Source organism: Canis lupus, chromosome 32, assembly GCF_048164855.1.
Source record: "Canis lupus baileyi chromosome 32, mCanLup2.hap1, whole genome shotgun sequence".
Classification (NCBI taxonomy): Eukaryota; Metazoa; Chordata; class Mammalia; order Carnivora; family Canidae; genus Canis; species Canis lupus.
Genome location: NC_132869.1, coordinates 28,071,007 through 28,085,580, shown reverse-complemented (window position 1 = coordinate 28,085,580; position 14,574 = coordinate 28,071,007). Strand labels below are relative to the sequence as shown.

Below are 14,574 nucleotides of genomic sequence, written 5' to 3'. Positions count from 1 at the left end.
CTTTGAAACAGGATTATACATTCCATTAAGCAGGACTAGCCAAACACAGATCTGGAAATCTAAATTTCCTTAAAATAGTAACAAGGAAACTTGGTGAGATACTGGAGAGGCTGAGGCATTTGAATTGCACTGTCCTTTCTTTGGAAAGATCCATAAGCTTTCCTGGCATGGGTCTCCCCTGGGGTACCTTGTAGACAACTAGGAAAGATGTCATCTTGACATTGAGAATCTGAAATCAAGGTCATGAGGAAAACATTCTGGCCATAGATGGGAGAGGGAGGATTGAATTTATAGAGAGGGAAGCAGTTGCTAGGAGAGGTTGTGCATGGCTGAGGTGAACATGTTCCTCTGGCTTCCTTCATTCTCTGCTGCAAGCTTGCACATGGCTATAGCTCTGCTTGGGTTTAGAAATCCTTTTCTCCAGAGTTTGTCTCCATCAGGCTGAGCTAATAGAACTAGTTTAATGAGAAGGTTTTTTTTTTTTTAATTTTTATTTATTTATGATAGTCACACACACAGAGAGAGAGAGAGAGAGAGATGCAGAGACATAGGCAGAGGGAGAAGCAGGCTCCATGCACCGGGAGCCTGACGTGGGATTCGATCCTGGGTCTCCAGGATAGCGCCCTGGGCCAAAGGCAGGTGCCAAACCGCTGCGCCACCCAGGGATCCCGAATGAGAAGGTATTTAAAGAGAGACCAGTCTTCATTCACTCATTCATTTCTTCATTGAGTACTCACTGGATGTCATGAGTCAGCAGTGTTAGGAACAGCCTGTGGCTCTATTAAAGGGACTCCCCTGAGAGGTGACACAGGGGGAGGGGAGGCTGCAACCCCACCGCAGCTCATCCCACTAAATTCTGCCTCTGCACCATGGCTGTATGATTACTTTGCTTACCTGTCACATCACCAGGACATCCGCTCACCCTCAGCCCTTGCTCCTAACAAGGAGCCATCTTCCTGAATCTTGTTTATTCATATGGTGTTTTGGGTGACAGTCACATGAGCTGACACATGCAGAAAGTGGTCTGTAACTTGGGAAGAGGCCTGTGAGTACAGGAAAGCATGCTCCATTGTGTGAGTGATGGTGTCTCCAGTGTGGGAAATTGAGGGTATGATAATGACAGCCCAAGGCATCCAAGCTCATTTCAGCTTCACCTGTTTATATATTTTAGGTGAAAGTGATAGATGGGTAACTATTTGCATGTGTGGGCAGGGTTCCTGAAAGTGCAAGGAACAGGAGCTTTTAATGCGGCTATGAAGACAATACTCGCTCACTCTCCCGAGCCCTCAACCATGGCAGGTTGAACCCATAAAAAGCACCTACAGTTCTCAGAAGGAATGGCATTTGCTTCTTTCTATTCCTCTTGTATTTTTTAAATGGAAATGTGTGTTTTAGGTGTCAGTGTGTCCATTGCAGATCTGCCTGCCTATCACTTAGTGAGAACAGCTTGATGAGGAAGTGAAGGAGCTAGCAGAACCGGAATGTGAGACTTCCTCCTCTGGTTCCTCTGGTCCAGGGTTCTCCTTCCAACGGAGGCACTTCACATCAGGGCATGTGTGGCAGGAAAGGACTAGCAACTCAGGGCATGGAGACACTTTAGTTCCAGACACAGGCATTGAATGCCCACTCTGTCCCAACCATCATGCTAAATGCCGAGGATGCTAAGAAGGAGCCCTAAGGACAGACCTTGGGAGATAAGGTACCTAAACAGACAATTCCAAAATAATGCAGAATGCACTATGTGATGGTGCCTCACAGGATCCTTCATAGGAGGTGGTTTCCTGTACAGTGACACGTGACACTGGGTCTTTTAAAGGACTAGCAGGGTTGCTGGTTGAAAGGAGCTTCGGAAGGTCAGTTTGGGTGGAGGACAGGCATGAACACAGACACTAGGAAGGAAGTGTGGGGGAGGGTCAGGCCAGAGGAAACCTCCATAGTTTGATATTTCTGCGAGCTTCAATTCAAAGTCTGGGGAGGTTGATGAGAGCCAAGGAAAGCTACCCAGAAGGAGAGGAGGAAAGATGCAAAATCTAAGGATTTTTAGCCTAAGCAAAGACAAGCAAACAGGTTGTGAAGCTCTAGATAAGCAGGTCCCCCAAGACAGTAGACTGTTTACAAGGGCATCAGTATGGTAGATGCTGGTTCTAGCCCAGGAGCTGTGGCTTTGCACCCTTTGTATGTTCCATGTAGATTGTGGGATATAGGACAGGCAGCCGGAGGGTGAATCCTCTTACAGATTATGGGAGGGTCAGGGATTCTGGGCTAATCAAACTGAAGACTGCTTGGCATGTCCTCAAAAACACTGTCCTTTAGAGATCCCTGACTGTCCCTAAGCCCCTTTCAACCTTATGGCTTTATTTGCTTAATCATGACTTTCATGTTTACTAACAGAATTCAGTAAAACTGTAAGGAATGAGAATCTTTTAAGGTAATTGTTTCACTAGCTAAAAATAGATATATGATTACTTATAGAACATTCACAGAGTACAGGCAAGTCTGAGAAATAAATTTTAATTGTGTTATCAAATGGTAATCATTGGTGATATCTTATATATAACATGCAGTTTTATTTCACATTTTTAAACTTATCACAATAAAGTGAATGTTTCCCACACAGAGAAGGTGGGTGTGCCAGTTACTGACTTTTTACCTCTCAGCTTTGAATTTACCTTTCTTTTCCTTGCTTGGTGACACTGGAGCTGGATCCTATGGACATTTTTCCTTTGCCAGCTGGCTTGGTGTTAGGCTCTGTTAATAGAAGGTGCTGGTATGCCATTTTAAAGCCAAAAAGGAGGTGGCATTTCCCTTCCTATTGCTGGCCCTGGCGCCCGTGGATCAGTGTTGGGCTGGTAGTGTTGGTCTCAGCATTCTGCATGGACCAGCTCCACTAGCCTGCACTGTCCAGTAAGTTTTCCCACTACCCAGAAACCATTGCTATGGACCAGCTCCCCTTTGCAACCTCTGGCCTGTCTCTCCACCAGCTGGCAGGCTGCTCCTACATTTCTGGCCTACACTTCTGGCAAATGTCTTTGCCACAAATAGGCTGATTCTTACCCCTACACAGAACAAATCCTTAATTCCTTCCTCTCACTGCTCTCTAGATGTATTACTTCTGAACTCCTTAAGGTTTTCTTTTCCCTCTTTTAGTAATTAATCATGCTTACTAGTCTGGACATCTTTATATTAAATGTTTCTGTCCAAGCTCTTGGCATTGTTTTTACTCCCTGACTGGCCCCTAAATGATGTAGTGGGAAGAAGAGAAGTGTTGTAGATAATATGGAACAAAAGAATGGCTCCCCCCAACCTCACCGCCTTTTCCCTGCAAAATTAAATACAAACACACACACACACACACACACAAACACACACACACACACACACAATCCTATCCAAAGGCTATTGAGAATCACTAATTTTAAAAATTCTGTTTTTGTGGGCTGGGTTTTCCAGAAAGCAGACTTGGGACAGGCCCTTTATTATTTATTAGTAAGTGCAATCACCAGGAGCAGGAATAAAAGGAAGAGTTGTTAAAGTAGGGAAGAAGAGAAACCTGATATGAAGACATATTAGCAAACTGGCTGCCCCTAGGTGTGGCTGATGGCTCAGCTTGCCAAAATTGAGCGGCATAAACTGCTTTCTGCTCCCCACTGGTCCCAGGTGCATCCAAGGGGCTTGATACACATTCCAGTTATTCACTGTGCAGATATGTCTTCACAATGATACATAATGCTGCAGTTTCTGTGTACCTCTGATTATTTTTCTTAGAGCAAATCCTTTGAAACCTATTTATGGTATCAAGATACAGGGAATGAGAATTTTTAACCAGAATTCTACTGGAAATTTCAGAAAACTAGAATTCCTTACTTCTGAATATTCTGGTTAATAGAAATTTTGTGTTTACTATGTTTTCCCTAGACAGATGTCTTCATTGTGACATAGATGTGCGATTCACATAATAGCATGGTTTTGTGTGTACATGCATACATATACGCATGCATGTGGTAGAGAGGGATGAGAGAAGGAGGAACCACCAAGATATATATTCAAACAGAACTTTTTGTAAATTGACATACATTTAATTACAAAATTATTTTTCAATATCATAAAGTAAACATCTATTTACCTTCAAATTCTTAAGATTCTTCTGAATAACTTTTGGCTACTGAAATTATGCATACTGTGCCCCCTGGGCACCCTAACCTCACCAGATGGAAGAGCCAGAAAAGAGCAGCTAGAGGGGAAGCACAATACCACTGTCCTTAAGAAAGTGCACACACTAGAAATTGGCTAAAACTGGACTCGCCTAATTAGTCATCCTCGCTAAGAGGTAAGAGGAGAACTGGGAATGGGAAATGAAGCCAAAAAATTCAGAGCCAGGTAGGCCCAGGAAGTAAGGTATGAAGAAATGAAGAAACAACCAGGCAGGGGGACTGGGGCTTTTCAGAGAAGAGAGCCACAACACCCCAATCTCTTACCAGTATTTACAACTAGCATGGGTAAAAGACCCTGAGTTAAGGGCCTGAGCCAACCAGCTGACCGTGAACAATGCCTGTATTTATTGCCTACCAATTCTACTCCCACCTTGGCATCCAGATTTACCTTCCGGAGGGTTCTCCTAACCCTTAAGAGAAAGTTAGACTGCCCTTTGGTTGAGGGGATATCCGTGTCTGCAACTTTTCCTCAAAAAAATCACTATGAATTTCTTTCCCTGATACATAATTTACAAAAGAGGAGAGGTGAATGCACTACTACTTGCACGATTCTGATGACAGTGGGAATTCTGATGGGGCAGCACAGCACGAAATGCAGGAGTTGTGACACCTAGAGTCCTCTGCACGTATGTGCTTGTGGGTCAAGCGTGCATGACCACCCTACATAGATCTTCCGGCCTTCATGCTCTAATTGCAGATTTCTTGCCCAAGATTCCATTTCACTTGCCCAAGATTGGATTCAACAGTTTGGATTCAGTATCTACTTCAACTTCAGCCATCTATGGGACTGGCCCAGGTTTTTCATCCATGGTACTTCACCCAAATCAATCATAAAAATTGGTAAGAAGGAGTTCTGGGCATTCCAGTTTTATTCCCAATAAAAAGTCCTTTTTTCCCTGCAGTATTTGAATGAGTATGAGAAATTGGCATTTGCCTGCTTTCTTGGCTTTTCAGCTCACTTGGTGAATTTGAACTTTTGTACATTCAGCTTGACTGCTCTGTTGGAGAAGTCAATGGAGATTCATGGGACTATCCTCCCCAATAAAGATGTCTTCTTGGAATCAAAGTGATTCTTCCCAGGGCTTATAACATCTGATGGGTGGCGAGTACTTTCCACATATTGGAGTCACAGATCCCTTTGGAAATCTGTTGAAAGTTATGAACTCTCTCTCAGAAAAATGCTCAGATACATAAAACTTTACACACAATCCTCAGTACTCATGGCCCCCTTTTGGAAACCTGTCTCTGGGCCCAGGTTTTAAAAATCTCCAACTTAAGTAAGACAAATAGAAAAATAGCCCAAGGCAATATTATGATCAGGAGATAAAATTGAATGGTCTGTATGTGACATATAAACTGAATGTGAGAAGGACTTCCAGGAAAGTGGTAGACACTGCAAATAGGATTAAAAAGTAGGATCAATCGAGGAGTTGTGTGATCCAATGGACATGTCCCAGATCTTTGACTATCAAGGGCTCTAAGAAATGGCTCTCTTGGTACTTGCTTCCTACCCAAACGAAAATTACACATTTGGTGTCTCAACAGGCATCCAGTAAACACTTATTTTGAGATGAATTGAAACTTGAATTCTCCATATGGGCACCATTTCTTTGTTGCTATAGAAGCCTTACCGCCCGTGTGGCAATCATCTGGTTTGGTGAGAAACAGACCATGAAGCCAGTGAATCAACTTAGGGACAGATGTGGAGTTTTATTTGTAAAATGACTCAAAAGCTTCCAAAGTTGTGGAATACAAGAAATCTGAGTTGTGGGTAGAAGAAAATTTGAAAAACCTAAAACAATAGGAAACAGTCTTGTCTGTAACAGCAAATATAAGTTTAAAGTATAATTTAACAATACCATCAATTTAAAACCTAGAATTACAACATTCTTAATTTTTTTCCTTCGGCAAATATTCAGAGGGAGCCTGCTGTATTCTAGATATGTTGTAAATCCTGTAGATCTAGATCTTTGCAAAAGTGAGCATGACAGATCTAGACCCTGTCCTTATAGAACTTAATCTAGAAGACTGCAGAGACCACCACCCTGGTCATTCTGTAGATGAAGAGAGCAAGGCCCGATAAGAGGGGAAGTGATCTGTCCAGGATCACACAGCGAATTAGGGACTGAATTATGACCAGAGCCCAGGGCTTCTGACTTTCCAAGAGCACAATCATATAAGAATTTGACACTGAAATTGAGGGGATTGTAAAATTTTACAATCAAACATTTATTGAATTTTCTACTATATTTTGTACCAGTCCTTGGTTAAGGGCCAGATATACTGAAATATATAATTAACAGTTTGACCTTCTAAGATATGGTGGCTAATATAAATTTGCTTATAAAAGCCAATGATTTTAGTACGGTGGCTTTTTATATTGACAAGATGCAAACAAACGAGCTTAATTTCGGGGATCACAGTCAATTCTTGAAAAAAATAGCAAAAAAAGAAAACAAAAGAGGGAGGAGACAATGGCAGCAATAATAATGTCAAGCAGAAATTGAGTCATGTTTTGGTGGGGGAAGTATTTTACTCAGAGGAGATCAAGTTCTCCTCTCTTACCTCATAAACCACACTAGCAAAAGAGCACCTACAGCCCTGAGGACCCCCACATTTGCACAGCTTGGTCCTCATTGGAAGAGGAGGTGATGGAGATAGCATCAGGAAGTGCAGCTACCTGAGGGGGAAAGAACCCCTGGCCATAAATACTTGGGTGAGATAGAATTTCTAACACACTCTGCGCCCGGGGCATGCAGGTGGGCCTTTGAAATCCTTCCTGTGCTTTGGCAGCAGTGTGGTGCCTCTCTGGCACCTTTATTGATGTATCCATTAGAAAGTGACATGATTTGCTTACTAAGTTTCTGTTTAATTTGCATCCTAATGTTCTATCATTAGGATATAAGTAGAGGCAAAGGGAATTGAGCAATGTAGAAATTCCCTCTGGGGATCTGGTCACTCAGCCTCGTGAACTGAGAGGGCTGCAGCCTGCAGAAGCAGGTACCTGAGCAGATCCACCCCGTGGAACCCACTGCCGCATTGGATGGGAAATTCTGAGGTGTGGGAACATGGCCTTCATGGCATGTGTTCCGTCTGAATCCAGTCAGTGCTCACTGAGGTTGGTTCTCTGTATCTCCAGGAGGTCCTTTGTGCTTCAGGTTTGGCGTTTTTCCTACCTGGGGTTTGGATCAGCTGAGGTTGGCATCACAGCTATTGCCTTCTGGCATATGTGTACTGCTTCAGAATCTTCTCTCTTGGGCTTGGCGCCTTAGGAGTGGAATCTTAAAAGGAACACCTGGGAGCCAGACATTCCTTAGTTTCCTTAAATCCTGTCATGAGTTAGATAACATGTCTGAATCTCGGGGAGCTTTTATCTGGAGTATGGGTGAATTGTTAATTTGAAAAATTGTTGAGAGCCCTAAATGAGATAATATACTTAGAGTGTCTGACACAGTGCGTGAGTCAGCAAGTGCCTAAAAACAACACAGTTCCATTCTTTTCTGTGAGTGCCTTGTTTGGTTTCTGAAGTTCTCCAGCTCCCAAATGAAGGTTCTGTGGGGACCAAGCACCAGACTCCTGAGTATCCAAACTGCATTTTTCTCTGGCCCACTCTCTAGAATGAAATTTGCCCAGATTGGCTGCTGCTTGCAAATGGGCAAAAGTATTAAATGATTTGTTCAGGAAAAAATTCTGTTCAGGAAAGAATGTGATCCAGCCCTCCTCTTCCCTCTTGCCAGAGCTGAGAGCCCCAGCTGTGTGTACATAACACGAGGGCTGTGAGCACACTAGAGAGCAGCTAGTCCAACCTTCTCAGTTTTAAGATGAAGAAATCAAGGGTGAGGATGTACCCAAAGCTGTAGAGCCACTTAGTTGCAGAATTAAAGAGAAGAACTAATGTCTCCTGTTTTTGTGGAGATTTCATCATCTTCAAAGTACTTTCATGTGTTTTATTTTATTCGATCCTCTCTACAATTTTGAGAAGAAGACAAGGTATTAGCATCCCCATTTTACAGATGAGCAAACTGAGATGCAAAGAGGAAACAGTTCAAAGTCTCAAACCCAGGTTTCTGAATTCTGAGTCTAGTTATCTTTTCTAGGCCCCAGCTCAGGTGCCAGTACTCTTCTGATTAGTTCTGAAAACCATGTCCATGGTCCAAAGCTGGGATACCTTCTGTATCACTGGTCTGCTCTTTGTCAGGGAGGAAATATTCGTGTCACTTTTGTCTGAGCTCCAGACAGTCTACCAGAAATACTTAAGTATGAATGCTTCCTGTTGGAACCCTGGCTTCCCCTTCCCTCCTAGGACCCTCTGGAACTCTCCTCGCTGTGCTGCTGAGAGGCCTCAATGTCTGAAATTTGAGGGCTTCACATTTAATCTGCCCCTACTGGTGTGTGTGTATGCTGGCTGGGGAGAAAGCCTTCGAGGACTGGTGGGAAAGCTGCTGCTAGCTGTCCTCACCAGTTCAGGGACCATGGAGTTGCTTGTCTTGTTTTCCTGAAGACCAAAATTGAGCCCCAGGGAGAAACTGCAGCAAAGTGAATTTGGGCAGATGTCTAAGAAGTCCCACAGGGGCACTTGGGTGGCTCAGTTGGTTGGGCATCTGCCTTTGCCTTGGGCCATGATCCCAGGGTCCTGAGATCAAGCCTCTCATTGGGGGGTCTGCTGCTTTCCCTCTGCCCCTCTTCCCATGCTATGTCTCTCACTGTCTCTCTGTCTCTCAAGATGAATAAATAAAATCTAAAAAAAAAAAAAAAAAGAACTCCCACAAGCAGAGCTGTTCAACCATGGAATTAGCTTTCTGGCCACAGGAGGAAGAAGAGCAGAAACAGAGTCATTTGCTTTCAAGTCCTGTAGACTAGATTCCTTCATCAGGGGTAGTCCTTCATCTGGATTCCTTCATCCAGAGTTTGGTCTGGAATTTGAACTCTAAAGTCCTTCAGACTTCCAGGTTCGTGTCATTCCATTGTGATCATCTGTTCTTTCTGCCTGCCCATTTTCGTTTATCCTTCTTTTCTGGACCCCCTTCTACCATCAGCCAATGTGGTTTGCAACCTTGTGGGCTCATGCCGGATTCCTCTCCTGCTCCAGGATAGATATATGTTCTCATTCTGGCCACTGTAACTAATCCAATGAGAGAAGTCTCAGAATTTTGGTGGTTCCATTAGGAATAGAAGAGCTCTCTTCTGGCCAGAGTTGCCGAGCCAGAAGATGTAGACCTGAGACTTTCAGGGGCCATCTTGCCCTCTCGAGAGAGAAGCCTGAAGAGGAAGCAGAGCAGAGAGATGGTGACTTGCATGTTTGCCGGCAGTGATTGGGAACCTGAACTGAGCCATACTCAAGGCTAGACACTGCCCCTCCCCCCCAACTGAACTTTGAGCCAGGGGATTCCTACTTTTCTCAGGCTGGTTTGAATTGGACATGACTCAGTAATTCATTAAGACCTAAAATCCATCCCAGACACCCAACCTCCCTAACTTTTTTGAATAAACACCTCCTAGTGCCTTTTTCCAAGGAGATTATGGCTAGTTTCATTTATACTATTTACATTAAGTGTTTAAAAGTGTTAGCTTTGCACAGTGGCAGTATCATAGCCAATGAGGTTTATCCAAGGTGCAATTATTGCTAAGTGTTTAAAAGTGTTGTTTTATGTGGTTTGTTTTGTTAGCATTTTGAATTTTTAGGCAATTTTTGGCATCACAATGCTGTTATAAATTAAGGTTCTGGTTTGCAGTTTTCACTCACATGACATCCATAATAGAGTTTTCATATTTTGGGATGTAGGTAATCACACTTTCCCACCTAGAAGACTAAGGTGATACATATGTTTACCTTTGGAAAGTACGTAGAGAATTTTGCTATGGCAAGTATTCCAAGTCTTTTTCATCTTGATCACTAATACAAGATTTATGTTTGCACTCACAGAATATGACAAGCTAATAAATTAGACTTGCTGACAACCCTTCAATAAAGGAACTATTTTTCTACAGTTAACAGTCCTTTTTAGATCTTAATAAGCTTACTTAGTGTTAATCATCTTGTCATTGGCAAAACTGTCTCCTAAAGAATAGAAACTCTAATGAAGATTACCCATATTAAAAATGCTTTTCTTCTTAGGCATAATTCTTTAAGTGAAACACATACACGAAATCAACATACTTATACAGGCAGTGCTTACTTTTTATGGCAGCAAAGAAGTATAAAATTAACTGAGCAAGTCATTCTTAATAACCATGAGAAAAAATTACAATTGTTTTTGTGACCTTTAAAAATTTGTGTCAAAACAGTAAAATCTGTCTTACTGTTGCTTGAAAATGTATAAAGAGAGTTTAAAAATGTAAAACTAATACTTAGTGTATTATAATTTAAAACATTAGAAACATAGGGAATTAAACTGTTTCCTTGCAAAAAAACTGATCAAAAGTAGTTAAAACAGTGCTTGCCTTCTTTTTATCACATACCTTATGATGTAGAGCAAACATCTTTTCTATGCATTGGTGAATTGTTAAACTTCTTTCTGAGTTTGGGTCAGCTTCCAGCATTTTCTCCTTCGTACTTTTAATGATATAAAATATCTCCAAGAGTTCCTTATGTGTGAATTTTTGTTGGTGTCACTTCCTCTGGGACTTCATCTTTTTCATCATAAACAAAATGGAAGGGGGGTGTCTGTCGAAATCCTGCCTATAAATGAAGTCTAGGACTCTGCCAGCATTGAATAAATAGACCTACTTAAGCTCCATAGACAGTCATTTTGAAACCTAGCATCAGGATCCAGCTCAGTGTTAGAAATTATAGTGCTTTCCTGCATTTTCAGTATTTCTTATTTAGATCATGTCTTATTTTATTGTATGCTCACATGTTCCTCATTATTCTCTGAGTTAGGCTTGGCAGAAACAATTATCCCCACTTTAGAAATAAAGCAAATGAAGCCCCAAATAATGAAATTGTGGCAGCAATTAACAGGATGTTAACCAGCCCTATTTTCTCTTCTTGGGCTCAGAGCTAAACTACATTTCCCAGCCCCTTATTAGTAAGTAGAGCCATGTGACTAGTTCTTACCAAATGAATGTGAGAGAAGGAATGTGTCATTTATGGGCCAGGACAATTAAGTGGGGGTGAGGCTTCTCCATTCATTCCTTCCTTCCCCTCCTACAGTGACCTTGGAGACCACCTGTGAGGATAGTGGAACCACAGTGGAAAGAGCCTGGGTCTCTGCCTGGGTCACTTTTTGGAGGAAATCTATCCAACCTACTTTGTACTATGATATAAGTGACAAATCCTCGTTTGTCATGTTAAGCCCCTGAGATGGTAGATAGAGCCTTTTGTCATGAGGTCTACCCTAATTCACAAGTAGTTAAGTGATCTGTTCAAAGTCACACAGCTTGTCAGTAACAAAGGCAGATCATGAAAACAAGCCTCTCAAATCCTGTGGTATGTATAAAGGCCTGACTGTTCTAGTGGTCTAAGGAGTTGACAGATCTTGTGAAGTGGTGGTTGTAAGTTAGCAAAATAAATACAGGCCCTGCTTTTCTAAACCTACCCATCTAGGGCTCCTCATGGTGACTATTCTTGGTAGGTGGTGAATGCATCCTTTGTATTTGGTCCACATCAAATACATCAAGAGATTACAACTATAACTGTATTGTAAATTAGCAAAGATACTTAGGGTCTGCTGGATTTCCTCTGTCCATCGGAAGAAAGTGAAGTGTTTTTTTTTAAACCAGAAAATGCAATTCAAAGGCCAACAAATGAGAGTAAACTTTGTCATTGTAGCCATCCTGTCTTCAAGATCTTCAAGTCTTCAAGATCACATCTCAAGGCTGCTTTTAGGAAGCACTTCTATGTGGATCTTGTTAACATTTCATAGGGATGAGGCATGGGTTCTCTATCCTTTAGGACAGTAGAGGAAGGAAAGGAAAAATGCCATTTCAGAAAGGAAGGGTATGGTCATAATGATACTGCCCTTCGTTATTTTTATTTTTCAAAATCAGCTCTTGGTTTACACTGGAACTTATAACAATATGGAATTGGGAGAACTGATTTCAACCAGGATATTAACTTCTCACTGAAAAAAATTAGACAAAAAAAGAAAAAAATTAGAAATTTGGAGAAGCTACATTATTTAACATGACACCAATGGCATTAAATAAATTATTGGTTCAGTGTAGTCAGAAGTAGCTTTGGAAAAATATTTATCCAAGGACTATGGCAGGCTGCACAATGGGAAAGCTGGTCTTTGAAAAGATCATATTTATTGCTTGGCACTTGACTTGCTCACAATCAGCATGATCCAGCATAAGACAGGGCACACACAATCTCAAGTGGTTCACCCACTCTTTGAAGTGTTAACAGGTCAATAACAATTGTTTGAAAAGTCTAAAGGTGTTTTCCCAAATGCCATTTGTCAGAATGTTACAGAGTTCTTCTCCCCACTCCCCTGCTAACTCTCCTTTTTCATAATTTCTACCCTAGAGGCAAACTTGTTGGTCATCAATAGTAACATTTTAAAGAGTTGTCAAAAGCACTTTCAGAAGCATTAATTCTAAGTTTGCTAAGTAAGCAATCAACTTTTAACCACTATCTCTTCAACCACTTTTTCCCCTTGTTTAAAAAATATGTACTATATATTGAATACTTATATATATTTGTATCAAGTGTAAGTTATAAAGAACAACAGTGGAGTGAACACCCATTTATAAACATTACTAGTATCCCCCAAAGTCCCTACTGCCATCCACCTTCCTCCCCACATAAGAAACCTTTATCCTAAATTGGTTTTTATTATTCCCTATGGATGTAGCCCTGAATTTTATATGTATTTATCCCTAAATAATCTAATTATATAGTTTGAATTTGCACTTTTTTGCATTTAGTATCAATGTAATTATATTGTATATATTTGTTTGCTTCCTCTCCTCCACTATGTTATTTTATGTATCTGAGATTCAACCTATGGATGCATGTAGCTCCTATATTGGTTTGAACTGTATGAATTTGCCACAATTTATTTATCCGTTACTATTGATGTATAATTGGGTAGTCTCTGTTCTTTCTTAAAGCAGTATAGCTATAAACTCTGCTGTGTGCATCTCACGCTACACACATGCAAGAGATGCCCTGGAGCAGTAGATCTTATACTTCAGTGTGTGTTTGCATTGACTGGAGCACCTACAAAAATCCCCAGACTTGATCGCCAAGGATTCTGACAAAAAATCCTGAGGTGGAGTCCACGCTTCTGCATCTTTTCAATCTCGCCATTGATTCTGAGACACGTGGTCCACTGACTTTCCCTTTGAGAACCACTGCTTGATGTACATACCTAGAGATAGACGGCTGTATTGTAGAGTATGCATATGTGTAACTACTTTGAAATTCAAAATTAGCTTCTAAAGTGGTTATGCCTCTGATACTCCACCAAAAAAAGTGTAACAGTTTTCACTGTTTCACATCCTTGCCAGCATCTCAGCATTGTTCATGTTTGCTAATCCTGTGGGGTTTCATTGTGGTTTTCATTTATTTCTAATTATTCATGAGATTAGGCATCTATTCATGTTCTTTTACTTGACATCCTTATTTCTTCTTTTCCTAAGTACTGTCCAAAACTTTTTCCTCGTTTTCTGTTGAGTTATCCTTTTCTTATTGATTTATAGGACAGATTTCTCCTCTTAGTCAGAAATGTGATGGAAGAAGGCAGAAGAGATGAGATATGAGGAAGACTCCACCACCATTGCTGGCTTTGAAGATGAAGGGGCCCACAATCCAAAAAATGTGGAGTGACTGGCCTTTTGAAGCTGAGAACAACTCTAGCCCAACAGCCAGCAAAGAAATGGGAACCTCACTCCTGTAACTGCATGGAACTATATGCTGCCAATAACATGCATGATCACATTCTCCCCGAGAGTTTCATAATAAGGATAGCAATCCTGCCACCTTGGTTTTAGCCTGGTAAGACCCATATAGACTTCTGACCTATAAAACTGTAAGATAATAAATTGTGTTTGGTGTAAGCTGCTAAGTTGGTGTTAATTTGTTATGGCAGCAATAGGAAACTAATACAAAAAGAATGTGAGCTTTCCAGTTGAGTGCAGTGTTTCATATTTATCCACCAGATGAAGTTTCTTAATTATGTTTAGATCTACTATACTCTTACTAATTATCTGTCTTATGAATAATTGAGAAAGATACAGGTGGATTTTTCTCAGTTTCTCTTTGTAGCTCTGTCAATTTATACTTTATGTGTTTGAAAGCCATTTTATTAAGAATATAGTTATTAAAATTGTTGTAGTTATTTGTAACTTCCATATTTTAATCTACCCAGAAAATCTTTGTAATTTAACTGGACAGTTTAGTCTTTTAAATTTATCA

The 14,574-nt window shown here is 41.0% G+C and overlaps 1 long non-coding RNA gene and 1 other non-coding gene across 4 annotated transcripts in view; both read left to right on the top strand.

The window, feature by feature from the left end:
- The window catches only part of LOC140623015 (uncharacterized), a 402,108-nt gene that overhangs the window by 367,326 nt on the left and 20,208 nt on the right, over positions 1 to 14,574 (top strand). For 2 of the 3 annotated variants that reach the window (XR_012022698.1, XR_012022690.1), the window contains one exon: positions 13,860 to 14,448. This is a non-coding gene — a long non-coding RNA (uncharacterized lncRNA). Of the gene's footprint in view, positions 1 to 13,859; positions 14,449 to 14,574 lie in introns of those variants that run through there. The other variant, XR_012022691.1, reaches the window with a different exon arrangement.
- LOC140623376 (U4 spliceosomal RNA) lies at positions 9,778 to 9,915 on the top strand. The gene has a single exon (XR_012023001.1). It is a non-coding gene; the product is annotated as a U4 spliceosomal RNA (small nuclear RNA).